Genomic DNA, 19,697 nt, shown 5'->3' on the forward strand with positions numbered 1-19,697 from the left:
ATAAACATTGACATCCTGGGCGTCAGTGAACTAAAATGGACAGGAATGGGTGAATTCAATTCAGATGATTATCATATCTACTATTGTGGGCAAGAATGCCGTAGAAGAAATGGAGTAGCCCTTGTAACAGCCTCCTCATGAGTCACAAAGGCACTATTACGTCACACTCACTCACTCTTAATTCACGCTGCCACCAACCATTCCCTCAAATAATACTTCAGGCTAATGTATGATTTTAAAATAAAAGAACAAAGGGAATAGTAAATCACTTGAATAAAAATAATAATAAGGCAATCACTGTAAGACTCACACACACTCTCTCACAGACCCTCACTAGATAGTACAGTTCTTACTTCACAATATCTTCAAGCCCTAACCTTCCTAGCATAACCCTATCTGGTCCCTATCTCGTCCCTGTCTAAAGCACTCACACCATTCACTCCCCTTATATACACTAGCTCCACCCCTTAAGTCCCATCTTCCGTCACGCTATTGGCAGATGACATACAGCTTCAGCAGTGACGGACAGGTGATGTCAACGTTACTGTAACAGCCCTCATAGTCAACAAGAGTGGGAAAAGCTGTAATGGGATACAATGTCAAAAGTGATAGAATGATTTCAATATGAATCCAAGGCAGACCTTTCAACATCACAATAATCCAGGTTTATGCACTAACCACTAATGCTGAGGAGACTGAAATTGACCAGTTCTATGAAGACTTCTATGGTCTGAAGCTCAACATCAAAAATACTAAGATCATGGCCACTGGTCCCATCACCTCCTGGCAAATAGAAGGGGAAGATATGGAGGTAGTGACAGATTTTACTTTCTTGGGCTCCATGATCACTGCAGAAGGTGACAGCAGCCTTGAAATTAAAAGACGCCTTCTATTCTTAGCCGCCCCGAGTAGACGTTGTCTAGAGGGGCGGGGTAAAAAAATAAATAAATAAATAAATAAAATAAATAAAGCGATGACAAACCTCGCCAGCATCTTAAAAAGCAGACACATCACCTTGCCAACAAAAGTCAGAATAGTCAAAGCTATGGTTTTTCCTGTAGTGATGTACGGAAGTGAGAGCTGGATCATAAAGAAAGCTGACCGCCAAAGAACTGATGCTTTTGAATTGTAGTGCTGGAGGAGACTCTTGAGAGTCCCCTGGACTGCAAAGAGAACAAACCGATCCATTCTAAAGGAAATCAAGCCTGAGTGCTCACTGGAAGGACAGGTGGAGCTCCAATATTTTGGCCATCTCATGAGAAGAGAGGACTCCCTGGAAAAGACCCTGGTGTTAGGAAAGTGTGAGGGCAAGTGGAGAAGGGGACGACAGAGGATTAGATGGTTGGATAGTGTCATCGAAGTGACCAACATGAATTTGGCCCAGCTCCGGGAGGTAGTGGAAGGATGGCCTGGCGTGCTCTGGTCCATGGGGTCACGAAGAGTCGGACACGACTAAACGACTAAACAACAATGAAGATTTACAACACCTTCTAGAACTGACACTAAAGAAAGATGTTCTTCTCATTCTAGGGGACTGGAATGCTAAAGTAGGGAGTCAAGAGATAAAAGGAACAACAGGAAAGTCTGGCCTTGGAGTTCAAAACGAAGCAGGGCAACGGCTAATAAAGTTTTGCCAAGAGAACAAGCTGGTCATCATAAACACTGTTTCCCAACAACAGAAGAGGCAACTCTACACATGGAAATCACCAGATGGGCAATACCATAATCAGATTGATTATATTCTCTGCAGCAAAAATGGAGAAGCTCTATACAGTCAGCAAAAACAAGACCTGGAGCCAATTGTGGCTCTGATCATCAGCCTCTCATAGTAAAATTCAAGCTTAAACTGAAGAGAGCAGGAAAAATGACTGGGCTAGTCAGGTATAATCTAAACCAAATCCCTTATGAATGCACAGTGGAAATGAAGACCAGATTTAATGGAAGATTTAAGACTTTAAACCATTTCCCCCCTCTTTTTTGCAAGATCATACCTGGTCACGGTCAAGTGCAAAGTCCTCCTACAGGAAAGAATCCACACAACCTGCAAAAAACTGGACTCCACAGACAAAGAACTACTAGGCCTACACATCACTATCAGCCAAAAGAGAAGTCAAGATTGGGACAAGATTCCCTCAAGGGAATCTTGGGACAAGACACTCATCCAGCAGATATTTCCAGAAGACATCAAGCCCCTCTTCCAACACTGCCTAACGACCAGCTATTTCCAGTGGGATAATGAATTCTACGAACAAACAGATGGAGTGGCCATGGGCAGCCCCCTCAGCCTGGTTATAGCAAACTTCTACAACGGAGAATTTTGAAAAACTGGCCCTGGCTTCGGCACCCCTCGCACCCACAGTCTGGTTCCGATATGTGGATGACACATTTGCAATTTGGAGTCACGGTGAAGAAAAATTGGAAGAATTTCTCAATCATCTCAACAGCATCCACCCAAATATACAATTCACCATGGAAAAAGAAATAGAGGGCGAACTCCCATTCCTAGACGTCATGGTCCTACGCAAAACTGACCTCCGACTGGGACACAAGGTCTACAGAAAACCCACCCACACAGACCGGTACCTACACAAAAACGCCAACCACCACCCACAGCAAAAAAGGGGCATAATCAAAACACTGGTAGACCGTGCAAATCAGAACTGTAAAGCTCAGTTTCTCAGCACTGAACTCAACCATCTGAATTGGGACCTACAGGCAAATGGCTACTCCAAAAATGAAATCAAAAGAGCCATCAAACCAAGAAAACAACACCGAAAAGAAGAAGAAAAACAGCCACCCACAAATAAAGTATTTCTGCCATACATCAAAGGGGTCACGGACCGCATGGGGAAACTTTTGAAAAAACACAACCTACAAACAGTATTCAAGCCTACCACAAAAATACAACAAATGTTACAGTCAGCAAAGGACAGAAGAGACCCCTCACCACCGCAGGAGTATACCGGATACCTTGTAGTTGTGTCCAGGTATATATTGGAACCACAAAACGAAGCATCCAAACCAGAATCAAAGAACACAAGAGACACTGCAGACTAAAACAACCAGAAAAATCTGCAGTAGCTGAACATGCCCTAAAACACACTGGACATGAAATTCTATTTCAAAATACTGAAATACTGGACAACACCAGCAATCATTACGTCAGACTGCACAGGGAAGCCATTGAAATCCACAAGCACCAGCAGAACTTCAACAAAAAAAGAGGAAAGTTCGAAACTCAACAAAACTTGGCTCCCAGATCTCAAAAATACAGCATGCAAAAGGTCAATGAACTCCACCCAGCCACAAGGACAGGGGATTACTACACAGAAAAGACCAGCTAATGACACCCATCAACCACAGCGACAGATAATCTCCTCTCATTATCACAATACATCCACAAGACACACTAATCACCCATCTACAGAAAAAGACAAAATGTGGATATAAACGAGTAGATCTGGTGGAAGGCACCCTCCAAACGCTTCTGATGCTTCCTGTGATTGGGCTAAAATTCTCTGATATATTGATGTAAGCTTTACAACATCTCACAGCCATAAATACTACACTCCCAAGCCAACTACACCAGAGCACAAAGTGCTGTCCTCTGAAGATGCCAGCCACAGAGACTGGTGAAATGTTAGGAAGAACAACCTTCAGAACATGGCCAAAGAGCCCGAAAAACCCACAACAACCATCAGATTTAAGGAACTCGATTTGGTGGACAGAGTGCCTGAAGAACTTTGGATAGAGGCTCGTAACATTGTACAGGAGGCAGCAACAAAAACCATCCCAAAGAAAATGAAATGCAAGAAAGCAAAGTGTCTGTCCAACGAGGCCTTAGAAATAGCAGAGAAGAGAAGGGAAACAAATGCAAGGGAGACAGGGAAAGTTACAGAAAATTGAATGCAGACTTCTAAAGAATAGCAAGAAAAGAGGACCTTCTTAAATGAACAATGCAAAGAAATAGAGGAAAAGAATAGAAAAGGAAAAACCAGAGATCTGTTCAAGAAAATTGGAGATATTAAAGGAACATTTTGTGCAAAGATGAACACGATAAAGGACAAAAATGGGAGAGACTTCACAGAAGCAGAAGACATCAAGAAGAGGTGGCAAGAACACACAGAGGAACTATCCCAGAAAGATTTGGATATCTCGGACAACCCAGATAGTGTGGCTGCTGACCTTGAGCCAGACATCCTGGAGAGTGAAGTCAAATGGGCCTTAGAAAGCTTGTCTAACAACAAGGCCAGTGGAGGTGATGGCATTCCAGTGGAACTATTTAAAATCTTAAAAGATGACGCTGTTAAGGTGCTACATTCAATATGCCACTCAACAGTGGCCAGAGGATTGGAAAAGATCAGTCTACTTCCTTCTTGAGGAAGAGATGGCACGCCGCACGCCTCCCACCTCCTTGGGTCTCCAGCTTTCCCTTCTTTTCAAGGGCAGTTTGGCCAGGGAAACCCTGCCTTGGTCGCCGCAGGAAGAAACCGAAGAGATACAGGAAGAAAGCTAGCAGGTGTTCTCTTAGGACAACATCAATCCTGCAAAAACTGTAACGGATTCTCCCCAATCAATCAATGAGTCAACTGGAACTGACCAAAAAGACTCCATGGATTGGAAAAAGATCTACTCTTGCAGAGAAGCCAGAAGAAGAAGAAGGCTGTCTTCCGTCATTCCCTCTCCAACAATCCCGACATGCAGGAGTCACTTCACCCTCTTCAATCACAAAAGAGGAAAGGAGAAATTCGGGGGGGGGGGCATGTCAGGCTGTCCAGGGTTGGAATCTCGCCGACAGCACCTGCTCTTGGTGTCGACAGGGTTGAGCCAAGCAGGATTGGGAACCAAAAGAAAAACACTCTGCACATGTTCAGAGAAGCACTGCTGTAGGCAGTAAAATTGGGACTCACACAACCCGGGTTCAAACCCCCACTTAGCCACGAAACTCACAGTGGGTGCTTGCTTTCACAAACCAGAGGCCTCCAAAACTGGGCTGGTCGGAAGTTACTTAATAGACGACAGAATGAAGTTGACAGAACAGTCTCACAGCATATGGGGATTTCATGTCACCGTTTTGATACTGTCATGGGGTCAAAATTTGTTAACTCAAGTAGAGTTAGCATGCAACTAATCAAGAAAACTGGGAAGTCATCCTGTATCAGCAGACAATGGAAGGTGTAAGAGAACAATGTAATTTGTCATTGGCTGATGTGGATATAAACGAGTAGATCTGGTGGAAGGCGCCCTCCAAACGCTCCTGATGCTTCCTGCGATTGGGCTAAAATTCTCTGACATACTGATGTCAGCTTTACAACATCTCGCATCCTGCTAATCATAGGGTTATCGTTTAATAAATAAACAAACACAGTGTTGCACCTGATCTCAAAGAATGAGAGACCTTACCTGCTTTAAGGGGGGCTTTGGATTTCTCTTTTCATCCAGAGAAAACTCAGGAGAGCATCAGCTGAGTCTCACCCCGTCCTTGGGAGAGAAGAAAAAAAACAAATCATTCTGAAGGCTTCTTGATTGGACAAAACCAAAAACTTCCCCTTGTGTTTTTGACAATCTGGAGAATTCAATTCTTTAAAAAATACCCTCCTGTTTATGAATGCAGGGGGGGGGCACGTGTGACACCCGTTCCCCGGGTCGTGAGGTGATGTTAGGAGTGCCGTCTCGCCCTAGAGCCTCCGTGGGCACCCAGACCGCACCCAAGCCTTTTCCACCACTGATGCTGCACCAGGCAGTGGATACCTTTGATTTAGAAAAGGGCATGAAGGGGTTAAGCATAGCGACCCAGACTCCTCTAGTCTGGGCAGGGAGGGGGGCGAAAGATCCAGAAGAGGGAGCTGTGGGAGAAGTCAGTGAGAGACAGGCGGGGAAAGAAGGCGAATGGGAATGGGTCTCAATCCAGGATCCCTGGTCGGGCAAGTGGGAACAGGTGTGTTTGACCAAGCAAGAGGCTGAGGAGAGAAGGAGGAATGAGGCTCGGGTTCGTCCCTCTTACTGGGGAGAAAGAGAGACCCGTGAGTGGAGGTGAAAGCTAGCTGAAGAAAAGAAACGGGTAGAGAGGGAAAGAGAGGAAAAGACCCGATGGCATCTGGAGGAGCTGAGGAGGCTGGGGTATCATCCGGACCCTGGGAACCCCTCGGGGCAACAGCCACTTCACCCTGGGGATATGCAGGGCTTGAGGAGACGACCCCATTATTGACAATGGAGCGAGATGACTTCGATCCCGAAGAACCCTCCCAGGTTCAGGCCGGTCCATGGGCGTCGAAGTCCAGTAACCCTTTTGACGAAGATTGGGTGCCCCTGTATGAACCGTTACTTCAACAGGAGAAGTTTATCCCCAACCTAATTGACGTTTCTATTCCGTTACCAAAGTTAAATAAAGAAGACAAGTTGTTTGGTTCAAATGCGTCTGAGGCTTTATTTGGGAAGGGGGAGGCGAAGAATAACGGACCCTCACAGCACGGTTGTGTGTTTCTATACCCACTATCCCAAAAGCCAGGAAATAGCCCAAAACTGCTGCACAATCTCGTGTCGGCCTTGCCAGCAGGAAAAAGGAGACCAAGCCTGAGAGAGCAAAGGGACGCTGAAGGTTGACCACCAACAAAGGGAGGCGTCCAGAGGGCCTACAGCAAGGGGTCTCCCCCAACCCTGGGCTTCCAGATGGTCTTGGACTTCCACTCCCAGAAATCCTGGCTAGCAGAGCGGGTAGTGAAGGCTTCTGGGAACTGCAGTCCAAGAACATCTGGAGGCCCAAGGTTGGGGACGCTTGGACTCTGCGGGAGACCCTCTTCTGCTCATTACCCTTTACAGCCCTGACCATGGCTTTGTTTCTGGGGGAGGAGTGGTCCCTTGATGAAAAAGGGAGTCAGCTTCTGGGATGTAACGTTGCGTTTTGTCACCCTGTTCAACCCCCACCAACCTTCACCCTGTGGAATGTTTCAGGTTTCCATTAATTCCCCGTAATATTTCACAGAGCCATGAAAAACCGGAAGGAGGCTATCCAGAAGAATGTGGTGGTCCGGCACCACCTGTGTGATGATGACACACAACTTCTGTCTGTTTTTTAAGACCTTCCAGGAGGCCCTTCGCTCAGCCTGTTCAGCCCCAAGGTCCGGCCGTCCAGCCGACCACCGTCCCCTGGCGCCAACGAAAACAGTTAAGACATAAACAAGCAAAGAGGAGGAAAGTAATTTTGAATGAATGAATGCATGCATGAATTCTAAGCGAATTAAGAATGACTGAATTTCCTGCCTCTAAGAAATTCTCTTCATGGAAGCCAAGAGGAGATTCAGACAATTTCCTGAGATCAGCAGCAGCAAACCTCACAGAAGAATCCCCACACCCACAAACCCACACACCCACAGAGGGGTCCCAGCCCCTCCCTACCCCCCCAGGGGCTCTCCTGCCCCCATTGCTCTGGGTGGGAAGAGGATTCAGGTCAGGGCCTGGTTCGTGGACCAGGAACTTCCCTCCTTTGCAGGGGCATCAACCCCCTTGGCTGCCAGATGGGCCGCATAGAAAGAAAATATCATCCTCATCATCCACATCCCTCCCTCCAGTCTCTGGACCCCCCCTCGTCCTCCTCCCACCCCTTGTAGCCCCCCTTCTCCCCCCAAAAAGGCCCCCCATTTCCCACTCGGGGCTTTCCAGGAACTTCCTCCCCCCAAAGCTTTCGAACAAAAGGGGTTTCCTGGGGGGAGGGGGGTCCCGCTCAGACTTCGGTTGGAGGGGGTCCCAGGGGGGAGGAGGGGAAAACCCCACAACAACGGGGGGGAGGGGGAAGAGAGCCTGAGGAGCCTCAGAGGGAAAAACAGACACACAAAAGGGGGGCTTGCACACACACACACACACACACACACACACACAGAAACACACACAGAAACACACAAACACACCCTCCCCACAGAAGGAACAGAGAGGAACGGAAAGGCCCCTCCCGGGACCCACTCCCCGAGTGTGTGAGGGGGAGTGAGTGGGAACATCTTTCTACGGAGACCCCCATTATTCTGCTGTACATAATAGTTATTCTAGAATAGATTTTATGTTTATATCACAAAACTTAATTTCAAAAGTAGTAGACACGAATATTAATGTGATAAAAATAACAGATCATGCGTTGATGGTGATGGAAATGGAAGTTAAGAAAGATTACAGAGAAGCCAGGAGATGGAGAATAGACTCCAATATTTTTCAGCATACAGAGGTGGTAGATAAAATTAAGAAAGAATGGCTGGAAATATGGTCATTTAATAAAGCAGGTGGGAATAAAATAGGAGTGTTATGGGACACTATGAAAGCAGTTATGAGAGGAATTGCCATAAGAGAATCCTGTAGATTAAAAAAATTGAGAGAAGAAAATGTAAAAAGAATTGAAGAATCATCAAAGGATTTAGAAAGTAAACATTTTATAGATAGAAATAACAAAAAAATTACTAGAGATACAAGCTAAAAGAAAGGAATTAGAAGGTTTAGAGTTAGAAAGGGTCCAGAGGGACTTGATATACACCAGGAGGAATTTTTTTGAATATAGTAATAAAATTTCAAAACTTTTAGCTAGAATAGTTCAAACTAAAAAAGCAAAAAATATAATTAGAGTGATTAAAGATAAAACAGGAAAAAACTGTAGTTTAATGAAAGAAAAACTAAAGATTATACAGGAATTCTATCAAAGTTTATACAAAGTTAATAGTGTAGCGAAAGAAGACATAGAAGCTTATATTAAAGAAAATGTTAAGAGTAAATTATCGGAGAATGATAAAAAGATTTAGATAAAGAGATAAAAGAGGAAGAAATGATAGAGGACTCAGGGCATTTCATAAGCAAGATCAGCACCCTAAAACTCAACCCTGGGGATAGACTGGTCAGTTTTGATGTAGTATCCCTGTTCACTAAGGTACCGGTAAAGGACACCCTGATACTCATCCAGCAGATATTCCCAGAAGACATCAAGGCCCTCTTCCAGCACTGCCTTACAACCAGCTATTTCCAGTGCCTCCTGCTCAAGGCAGGAATATAGTCCAAGCAGATCTGCCAGGTGAGGAGCTAAGTTTTTCTTGAAAGCCTCCAGGGTTGGAGCACCCCAAAATATTTGAAACATAAAACTCAGCAGGGAGACAGAAGCTGAAGTCCATACATCTGGGCCCTGCTTGGTAACCTAAATGTATCAATAAGAAAAGGAAGTTGGAATACCCTTTCTTCCAGACAGTGCAGGGGAATCCTACAGGAAGGTCATCAAGGGGAGGTGTGCACACCCCAAATATCTACAAGGGACTCACTTGTTTCTTTTCCGCACGTTTATACCGTGTTAGGTGTAGGATCCAAATATTAAGTAGATTTTAGCTAGTGAGTTTGTAGAACTTTATGACTCTTTTTTTATGGTATAAAGTTCCTGTACACTGTATTTTCGGGTTCTTCTCTGCCTTTAAGAGAAGTCTCTAGTTGCGTCTTGTCTGACCTCTTGCTGGAGCTAAAATATTGGGAAGCGGGCTTGGTCCGTAACCAAACAGCCACAGTGCCAGAGGATTGGAGGACAGCACATGTCACGGTAATCTTTAAAAAGGGAAGGAGGGAAGGATCGCGGGAAACCACAGACCGGTTAGCCTAACATCTGTTCCAGGGAAGACAGCAGACAGCCTCATCCAAGATAAAATCTTAAAACACACAGAAGAACAAGCCTTGGTGAAGGAGAATCAACATGACTTGTCAAGTCTTGCGTCACAAACCTTTTAGAAGCATGTGGATGCGGGCAAATCAGTGGATATTGAGTATCTTGATTTTGAGAAGGCGTTTGATGTGGTCCCTCACCAAAGCCTGCTGAGAAAACTCCAGTGTCAGGGGATAAGAGGGCAGGTCCTCTGATAGACTGAGAATCTGTGGAGAACCAGGGAATACACAGGAGTGTCAGTGGGCAAATTTCCACCATGGAGGGAGGTGAAGAGCAGTGTGCCTTCAGAGATCTGTCCTGGGACCGGTGCTTTTCAAGCTGTTCATCAAAGTCCTGGAGACAAGGATAAGCAATGAAGTGGCCAAGTTTGCAGATGACAGGCAACTTTTTCCGGGTGGTGAAGACGAGAAGGGATTGTGAAGAGCTCCAAAAGGATCTCTCCAAACTGGGAGACTTGGGAATCCAGGCTGAAATGTTCCACTCCCTTTCTTACATCCTTTTTAATTCCTTAATTTGGAATCAATCCCTTGCTCATCCCACATGGAGGAGACCTACCAGCCAGTCTGTGGGAGTCTGTCAAGGCAACCTTGAGGTCAATCCACAGATTAAAAAGCCCTGCGCTCCTTGAGATTAATCATTGGCTCTTTCATTTGATTTTCCCTTTCCAAAGTTCCCCAAGGCAGAAGGAGCTTCTTCAGTTCCTTCTTCAGGATCCCTAAAGGGGGAAGAAGAGACTCACAAGAGCCCTGTGGGTGAAAGGGGGCAAGAGGATCTTACACTTCGCCTAAAGAAAGTGGAGGGAGTCCAAGCCAGCGAAGAGGGGAAAGGGGACAAAGGAGGAAAGGGGAGATCCCCATCGGACATGAGGGGAAGAGTAAAGGAAGGAGACGAGGAGTCTGAAGGACCAGAAGCAGAGAGAGAGAGAAAGAGAGAGGAGTGGAGGCCAGAACGGTAGAGGTGAAGAGAGAAAGCTATTGCTAGAAGGGTGGGAAGGTTTCTGGATGGACAACCTGTGGATTTGTATCTGGGAGAGGAGGATGATACCAACAGAAGAGCCAGAAACGGAAGGAACCCTCGCTCTGCCAGGAAACCTTTCCACTGGAGCAAATGGGACAGTAGAGGATGGAGCCGAAAGAGAAGGAAGAGCGGACGGAAACAACAGAGGGGGAAAGAAAGAATGTAGAACGGAAGAACCTTCTCCCACGCGGGGGTGTGGAATTGCCTTCCCAGAGGAGACGACCAGAGGGGGAGAGCGGTGGACAGAGGAGACCCTCTTGCATCGGCCGGTGTTAGCCTCAAGGGAAGGCCCACAGAAAGAGGATTACGGTAGCCTAATCTTGAGACTCCCTGTGTGTGGACCCATCCGGGGAGTCACAATTGCATCCAGGCAAGGGCCCAGCTGCACCATCCGTCTAAGAGGGAAGTAGGTGGATCAGACCGTGGGTGCCACCTGGTTCTCCATTGACAGCGCTGGGTCCAGAAGGACACTGCGTTCCCCTGATGTCTGAGCCACCCAAGGCTCAGACATCAGGGGAACCCAGTTGGAAGCCCCCCCCGTCTCCTTTGGATTCAGCCTTTTTCTATCCTCCCATTGAAGGAGACGGTGGGAACAGGAATGGCGTCCCCTGTTAAGAATATGATGGATGCCCAAAAAGCCTTTGACAATGTGAACTGGCATTTTATGATACAGCAAATAAAAGCTATGGATTTTGGCAAAAACTTTACAAATGTAATTGAGACAATCTACAATGAACAAATAGCTAAAGTAATGGTAAATGGTGAACTGACAGATAATATTAATATGAAAAAGGCACAAGACAAGGATGTCCGCTCTCTCCATTGCTATTTATATTAACTCTGGAGGTATTAAATAGGAATGTGAGGAACGACCCAGAGATTAAAGGTACCAAAATAAAGGACGAGAGCTACAAGCTACAAGCATTTGCAGATGACTTGGTGTTTATATTGGAAGACCCATTGGAAACAACATTGAGACTACTGGACAAAATCGATGAATTTGGGAAAGTAGCAGGATTGAAGATAAATAAAGAAAAAACTAAAGTTATAGTGAAAAACTTAACAGCCAAGCAAAAAAATCAACTCTAGAAGATGTCAGATTTACAAATAATTAAAAAAGTTAAGTACCTAGGAATATATTTAACTGCTAGATGTGTAACTATAAAAGAAGATAATTATATGAAACTATTTAACCAAATAAAAATAGATCTAGAAAAATGGAAAAACTTACAACTATCACTGTTAGGAAGAATTGCAACAATCAAAATGAACATTTTGTCAAAGCTACTTTTCTTGTTCCAAACAGTGCCAGTGAAAATAGAGAAGAAATATTTTGACGATCTAAACAAAGTGATACTACAATATATTTGGCAAGGGAAGAAAGCCAGAATCAAACTAAAAATGCTCCAAGAATCCAAGGAAAACGGAGGATTTGGTCTACCGGACTGGACCTTATATTACCAATCATCTGCTCTAACTTGGCTTAAAGAATGGATTAGCCTGAAAAACAAGACTTCTGTATTTAGAAGGACATGATCTACAGTTGGGTTGGCATGCCTTTTTATGGTATGAGAAAGCCAAATCTCATAGGTATTTTCAAAACCATTATATTAGAAACTCCTTGTATATAATATGAGAAAAAATAAAAATGAAAATGTACACGAAAATACCAGGATGGGTCTCACCTATAGAAGCATTTGTTCATCCCAACCTTTTGAATGTCAGAAAATTTTTGACTTATACAGATATTTTAGACAAAGACAAGCAATTAAAGCCAAAACAAGACCTTATAGACCACGGGTTAGATGCATCGTGGTGGTCTATAATGCAAATACAATCAAGATATGAACGAGACCTAAAAATGTACGATTTTTATAAAGAACAGACAACTTTTGACCAAATAATGTTAACATCAGATGGCAAATTAATTAGGAAAGTATATAAATACCTTCTAAATTGGAAAATGGAGGATGAACAGGTCAAAGAATCAATGGTTCAATGGGCAAAAAATTTTGGGTACAATATTGACTTAGAAAAATGGCAAGGGCTGTGGTCTAGAAACTATAAGATGACAATGGCAACATCTTATAAAGAGAATCTATATACAATGTTTTATAGATGGCATTTACCTTCTGATAGATTAGCTAAGATGTACTCTAACAGGTCAAGTAAATGTTGGAAATGTCATTAAAAAATTGGAACCTATTATCACCTCTAGTGGACTTGTGATAAAGCATAAAAAATGTAGATTTTAGGCCAGAGCTCTTTCTGTTAGGTATAATATCAGAAAGTGTTGATAGACAAAATGTATATTTAATACTGCATATTCTAACTGGCGAGGATTATTTATGCACAGTACTGGAAAAATGAAGGAACACCTACAGATCAAGAAATAATTAAAAAGATATTGGACTGCGCCGAAATGGACAGACTAACACTGAAAATCAAAGGAAAAGAAGATAAAAATATTACCAAACATGGGACTTATTCTATCAATGGTTAGAAGGATGTTGTATAGATTAGGAGTATAATGTGTGTAGTAGTTGTTTTACAAATGATTATAAGCTGTACCCTGGTGACACGATGTTAAACCAATATGGATGGATTTATATAATAAAAAAAGTAAAAAAAAAAAGGGAAAAAAAAGAATATGATCATCAGAGTCCGAAGTACAGGTGGAGGTTGCAAAGCAAACCCCCCCAGTCTGGCTTGGGGAAAACAAGAAGGGAGGCTTGGAGGGGAACCCCTCACGCACCCCAAATCAGGATAACCAAGATTTGCCTCTTGTCAACAGGACCTGCCTTTGGTGAGCAGGATTGAGATGTTTTTGAAAAAAAAACACCCTAAACAAAATGCAACGAAAACCATACCCCAAAACACCACCACTTTGCACATGTTCAGAGAGGCAGTGTGGTGTTGCTGGAGGGAGTACCAGACTGGAAACCAGGAGGCCTGGATTCAAATCCCTGCCGGGCCAGGGAAACTGAGAGTAGAGAGAGCGTGTGTGTGTGTGTGGGGGGGGTAAGGCTACTTCAGCCACCTCTTGAAATCTCACTGACCTAGCAAACGTTGGGAGGGATGTGGGATTTCGGTTCTTCCTTTTTTGTCCCAAAATAAAGCAAAGAGAAATCACCTCCGTCACACTTCTGCCTACGAGAAAAGAAAAAGAGAAAAGATCAGCCTGGAGGCTTCGTGGATAAAGCAAATCAAAAACATTTCCTTGCGGGAGGTGTTTTCCTCATGCTTATACCGAATGCAGCTCCCTCCCCATCTCTCTATGTCCCATCTTCAGGCAGCAGAACAAGACAAATGCCAAAGCAGGCAGACAGCCGCATCTCCGGCCAGGGTCCGAGATCAAATCCACACACACACACACACACACACACACACACACACACACACACCAGTTCCCAGGGAGGGAAAGGCAACAGCCGGGAACCAGAGAGCAACAGGAGCCATCATGCTTCCTGCTGGCACCGGCGATGAAAGCAGCGGCCTAGAAGAGGGCGTTTCTCCCACTATGTATTTAAAATATTTTTACCCCCTCCCTTTCTCTTTAAAAAGGCCTCAAGGCAGTTTAATGTACAACATTAAAAGGGCAACATTTAAAAGTGAAAAACAGGAAGTCTAGAAACCTTAAAAAGCATCAAACCGTTGCTCCACTAAGCAGGGTCAACAAAACCAACCTCTAAAAAACAGCCAGAAGCCCGTGCGATGGATGGAGGGGATCGAGAGTCGGACGGGGCCCCCCTGTTCTCATGGGTAAAGGTAAAGGTTCCCCTTGACAATTTTTGTCCAGTCGTGTCCGTCTCTAGGGGGCGGCGCTCATCCCGCTCTTCAAGCCATGGCCAGTGTGATTTTTAGACACGGAACACTGTTTACCTTCCCACCGAGGTGGTCCCTATTTATTTACTCGCATTTGCATGCTTTCGAACCACTAGGTTGGCGGGACCCTCCATTATTTCGGTCCTTTCGGGGATCCCAAGAGAGGGCAGGCCGCAGGAGAGTGGAAACCTAGGGAGAAGAAGGACCGAGGGGGCAGGTCTTTTGCACAGCCAATGGCCTTGAATGGCGCCTTTCCAGACCCAAAAGCCCAGAACCGTTTTGGCCCTGCAGGAAGAAGAACGGTACGTCCGACAAAAGAACTCCCATTCCGGGGAGACCGACCTCCCTTCCAGCCTCCCCGGGAGAAAGATCCCAAGGAGGAAAGTCCAACTCTTTCCCTCTCTCCCTGTTTCTCCGGCTTCTCTTCCACCCACCTTCTGGGGAAAAGACCGTCGTGTTCACACAAGCAACGCAACAAGGAAGCCGCCAAGCGCGGGGTGGTGGGAGTATACACAGAGAGAGAGAGAGAGAGACTGGCCTTTTCAACTCCCCCCGCAAATCTCACACACCCCTGCCCACGATCTGCCCCTCCGTTGCCCACCTCCATCCAGGTCCCGATCCGGGAGGCGCCCACCCCCCAAAAGAGCCCGTCTTCTCTCCAGGCACCTTCTTCGGCCAAAGGGGAAGAGGAGGAGGCAGGCGCTGTAGATCCCGCTTCCGGCTCCCATTCGAACGGCGTACAGGGGAGGAGCCCTTCCCCCCGCCTTCGTAGCTCTAGGTTCCCTCCCCCTTCCCCCCTCTTGCAGGAATGGTGTGTGTGTGTGTGTGGGGGGGGAAGGCCAGAAACAACGGGGGGGGGGTGAAGGGCAGGAAGGCTCTGAAGAGTCTCTCTGTCATGGAAAAGGGCCGAGGGAGGAGCTTCTTCTTCAGGCTCCCCAAGGTCTCCACTTCTAGGGGAAGAAAGACTCAGATCATGTAGAGTTCCCATCAGCTAAGTCTATTTTGTTGCTGTTGTTTAGTCATTAAGTCGTGTCCAGCTCTTTGTGACCCCATGGACCAGAGCACGCCAAGCCCTCCTGTCCTCCACTGATGTCTTTGCTTTTTAAGATACTGTCAAGGTTTTTCATTGCTTTCCTCCCCAGAAGCAGGAGTCTTTTAAATTTGTGGCTGCTGTCAACATCAACACTGTGTAGCGTAAGCCCCTTGAAGAAGTCTGACCCTAAAAGAACACTACTCCCTATTAAAATAAGAAACACTACCTAGGTGGGTTAACCCCACCTTCTTCTGGCAATCACAAACCCTACTAAAAAATCAACATCTCTCAGATTCTTCAGAAATCAGTTAGCTTGTAGCTCAGCTCTCAGTTCTTTAGATTTTTTATTATTTTATTATTTTTATTATAACTACATAACACACAAAGATCAAAGGAATAAAAAAAATTTGGGGTGGGGTCCCATCATCTCCTGGCAAATAGAAGGGGAAGATATTGAGGCAGTGACAGATTTCACTTTCTTGGGCTCCATGATCACTGCAGATGGTGACAGCAGCCACGAGATTAAAAGAGGCCTGCTTCTTGGGAGGAAAGCAATGACAAACCTAGACAGCATCTCAAAAAGCAGAGACATCACCTTGCCAACAAAAGTCTGAGTAGTCAAAGCTATGGGTTTTCCTGTAGTGATGTATGGAAGTGAGACCTGGATCATGAAGAAGGCTGACCACCAAAGAATTGATGGTTTTGAATTGTGGTGCTGAAGGAGACTCTTGAGAGTCCCCTGGACTGCAAGGAGAACAAACCGATCCATTCTGAAGGAAATCAACCCTGAGTTTTTACTGGAAGGACAGATCCTGAAGCTGAGGCTTCAATACTTTGGCCATCTCATGAGAAGAGAAGACTCCCTGGAAAAGACACTGATGTTAGGAAAGTGTGAAAGCAGGAGGAGAAGGGGATGTCAGAGGATGAGATGGTTGGACAGTGTCATCGAAGCGACCAACATGAATTTGACCCAACTCTGGGAGGCAGTGGAGGACAGGAGGGCCTGGCGTGCTCTGGTCCGTGGGGGTCACAAAGAGTCCGACACGACTAAACAACAACAAAGCGCTCCATGGAGCTCTCTGACCGAGTGCTAGGTGCTCCTTAGGGAGGCTTGGGCACCACACAACTTATTGTAGACTTCAGAAGAAGGTCATATGCTAGGAAGTCAGATATGCTCCCCTTGGGCAAACATTAACAACGTTCTGGATTCATTCAGGTTAACAACAACAACAAAAACAAAAAACCCACAACCCACACCTTAGAGCATTGTAAAGTTTTAGTGTCAAATTCAGGGGGAGAGTCTCCATCATCAGATCATTCTGGCTTTGAAGATTTCCTTCCTTCTCCTGCCCCCCCCACATCCTGTAAGACTGCCAGAGTGGCCTCTAGCCAGAGGGGCAGCAGTATATATATAAAATAAAAATAACCAAATCCTGCCAGATTCTCCCTCCTGGTCTTCTTCATCATCATCATCATCATCCACTTGGAGAGATCAGCCGCCGTAGCCAACGTAAGACCTTCCCTTCCAGCCAAGCCCTTCCATATCCTCCCCCCACCCTGATGTTTCCTCTCTCCTCCCTCCCAGGCTGGAGTCTCTGCCTTCACCCCCACTTTCTCTGCCGAGCCCCCTTTCTGGCCCCGCTCCGACCCATCTCTCTCTGCCCCCAAACCTTCCTCTGCCTCCTCTTCCTCCTACAGAGACACCCCGCCCCCGCTTCCCACCCAGGGCGTTGCAGCCTTAAAACTCCTTTTCCCACTTCTGCAGAAGGGGGAGTCTGGACTTTGGGGGAACCCGTGTGAGGGGAGAGGGAGGGGGGGGAAGAGCCAGTTTCCCTTCTCTCCTTCCTTTCTTTTCCCCACAGCCACCGAGGCCTACAGGATTCAGGAGAAAGTCAGGGGGGGTCTCCTCAGGGGAAAACCCAGACTAGCATGGGATCATGATCTGTTAGCAGTGTTGATTGGCAGGAATTGTGCGGATAGGGATAAAAGAGTTGAATGCAGGTTCCCAGGATTGGGCTTGGATAACTTCATGGATGCTGGAGTTCTCCACCCGACAATACGTTGTAATTGGAATTGTGGTTCCTATTATTTGGGGATTGTTTTCGTTCATCTCCAAGCCCAGGAATGGCTTTGCAAAGAGGAGCAGATTTCAATTCAGCGCTGTTTCAATTGACAGAACTCAAAAAGTGGGGAGTGATACCTGGATATGGCTGAAAGAAGTTTCATTCCTGGTCTTGAAGTACAAAATCTTATTCTACATGTTATTTCCTATACAGTGGTGCCTGCTATGCGATTTCATCGTTAAGCTATTTTAAAAAGCCCATAGAAACACATTAAAACGCGTTTAATGCATTCCTATGGGCTTAAAAACTCACCTTATGTGAAAATCCTCCATTGTGCTGGCCATTTTCGCTGCCTCTAAAGCGAGGCAAAACAGCGGGCGGCTATTTTGTTTACCCAGCGGCCATTTTGGAACCGCCAATCAGCAGTGTGAAAATGGGGGCTTTGCGATGATCGCTTCCCCATTTTCACACAGCTGATCGGAGGGAGCTTTGCGATGATCGCTTCCCCGCGATCATTGAAAAGCGAATTTTCCCCATAGGGGCCATCGCAAAGCGATCGCTCTTGCAATGGCAAAAAGTCCATCGCAAAGCAATTTTGTCGTAAAACGGAGCGACTGCTATGCGAGGCACCACTGTATTAATTCTCTCTTGGCCTTTGTATTAAGTCAGAGGCCTATATTTCACAACTTCCAGCCTTTCAACTAGCAGGTGGCCTATTTAGGAATGCTGCCCACAGGCCAAACACAAATAGAACCATAAAATAATGGAAAAGTGAACCATCAAGTCCAACCCCCTGCTCAAGGCAGGAATATAGTCCAAGCACATCTGCGCGGTTCCTCCCCCCTCCATGGGACTCTCTCTCTCTGTCTCTCTGTCTCTCTCTCTCTCTGTGTGTGTGTGTTTGTACATATATATGCGGCCCCCTCCCCCTTCCACCCCCAATATTTTACAACCCACCCACCCCCCCGCATGGCTCACCTCCTTGCAGGTCCCGAGGCGGGAAACTCCCAAGGAGGCTCCTCCGCACGCGCCCCCCCACGGAGACCATAGAGACGGGAGGAGACAGACGGGGCGTCCCACCGCTTCCGGTTCCTCCCCCCCCAACCCCCCCAAAGGGTTTCATGAATGGAGGGGGGGCGCAGGGGAGGGGAAGGAATGTTCTTGTCAGGGGGGAGAGGTTGACTCTCTAGGAGGAGCTCCGAGCAGTGGCGCATCTCTCTTCCCTTTCGTATCTCTACGTTCCCACCTCTTCAAGGGAGGGTCACGTGCTCTTCAAGCAGGTCACGTGATTCCCTCCTCCGGCCCGCACAGCCCCTCTTGCCCCCTCTTGTTCTCCGAACTTGGACAGGAACCGGAAGAGGGGAATCTCTCTCTCCTCCTGGCCCCTCTTTCCCTCCCCCGCCACCTCTATGGTCTCAGGGCGGACGCTCTTCCCAAAGAAGGAGGACTCCTCTCGTGAGTTTCCCCGCTGGCTTCCATTCCTCGGGTAGGCGGGGGGGGGGGAAGGAGAATAAGGGGACCCCCCAAGGAGAGGGGAGGGGAGGGGAGGGGGGGTCTCCTCCGGGCAATCCGGATCGGAAACCGGTTTCTCCCTTTTGGTTTGCACGGCCGGCTCCGGCTTGCAAGGGGGGAGGGCTTCCCCTTTCCACCCCCTTCCTTGCAAGGTCTCCTCCTTTACTGGGGTGTGTGTGAAATATTCAGATGGGGTTGAGATCCCCCCCCGGGAAAGACCCCACGTTTCCCCCCCCCCAATCGCTAGGGCGAAGAAGGCGGCCAGGATCAGGGCCAGGTCTGGGGGAGGAGGAGGTGGGAGAGAGAGAGAGAGAGAGAAAGGGGTGGACTTTCCTCCATGGGAAACTTTCATATTGGGGGGGGCTGAAAGGGGGGTCGATTTCTGCCCAGGGAAGGGTCTCCCCTTGGACGTCCTTCTTCTTCCCGCAGGGCCAAAACTCTTCTGGTCTTTGGGTCCTGGAGGTGCCATTCAGGGCCGTCGGCTGTGCAAAAGACCTGCAGGTGAGAAAAGTCCTGAGACCTGAACTCGGCCCGCCCTGGGTGGGCAACCCCAAGACACACAGGGCCCTTGGCC

The 19,697-nt window shown here is 46.7% G+C and overlaps 1 protein-coding gene and 1 long non-coding RNA gene across 5 annotated transcripts in view; one reads left to right on the forward strand and one right to left on the reverse strand.

The window, feature by feature from the left end:
• LOC144587217 (uncharacterized) overlaps positions 1-19,697 on the reverse strand; it is a 180,537-nt gene that overhangs the window by 7,930 nt on the left and 152,910 nt on the right. Inside the window, exons 1-3 of one of the 4 annotated variants that reach the window (XM_078387066.1) lie at positions 13,750-18,529; positions 9,732-9,879; positions 5,404-5,481 (exon numbers count right to left, since the gene is read on the reverse strand). The gene's annotated coding sequence lies outside the window, so the exon portion shown is untranslated. Of the gene's footprint in view, positions 1-5,403; positions 5,482-9,731; positions 9,880-13,749; positions 18,530-19,697 lie in introns of those variants that run through there. The other 3 variants (XM_078387067.1, XM_078387065.1, XM_078387068.1) reach the window with 3 other exon arrangements.
• The window catches only part of LOC144587328 (uncharacterized), a 2,673-nt gene continuing 1,748 nt past the window's right edge, over positions 18,773-19,697 (forward strand). Inside the window, exons 1-2 of the long non-coding RNA XR_013542487.1 lie at positions 18,773-19,097; positions 19,553-19,624. This is a non-coding gene — a long non-coding RNA (uncharacterized LOC144587328). The remainder of the gene's footprint in view (positions 19,098-19,552; positions 19,625-19,697) is intronic.

Source organism: Pogona vitticeps, chromosome 2 (assembly GCF_051106095.1).
Source record: "Pogona vitticeps strain Pit_001003342236 chromosome 2, PviZW2.1, whole genome shotgun sequence".
Taxonomy (NCBI): domain Eukaryota; kingdom Metazoa; phylum Chordata; class Lepidosauria; order Squamata; family Agamidae; genus Pogona; species Pogona vitticeps.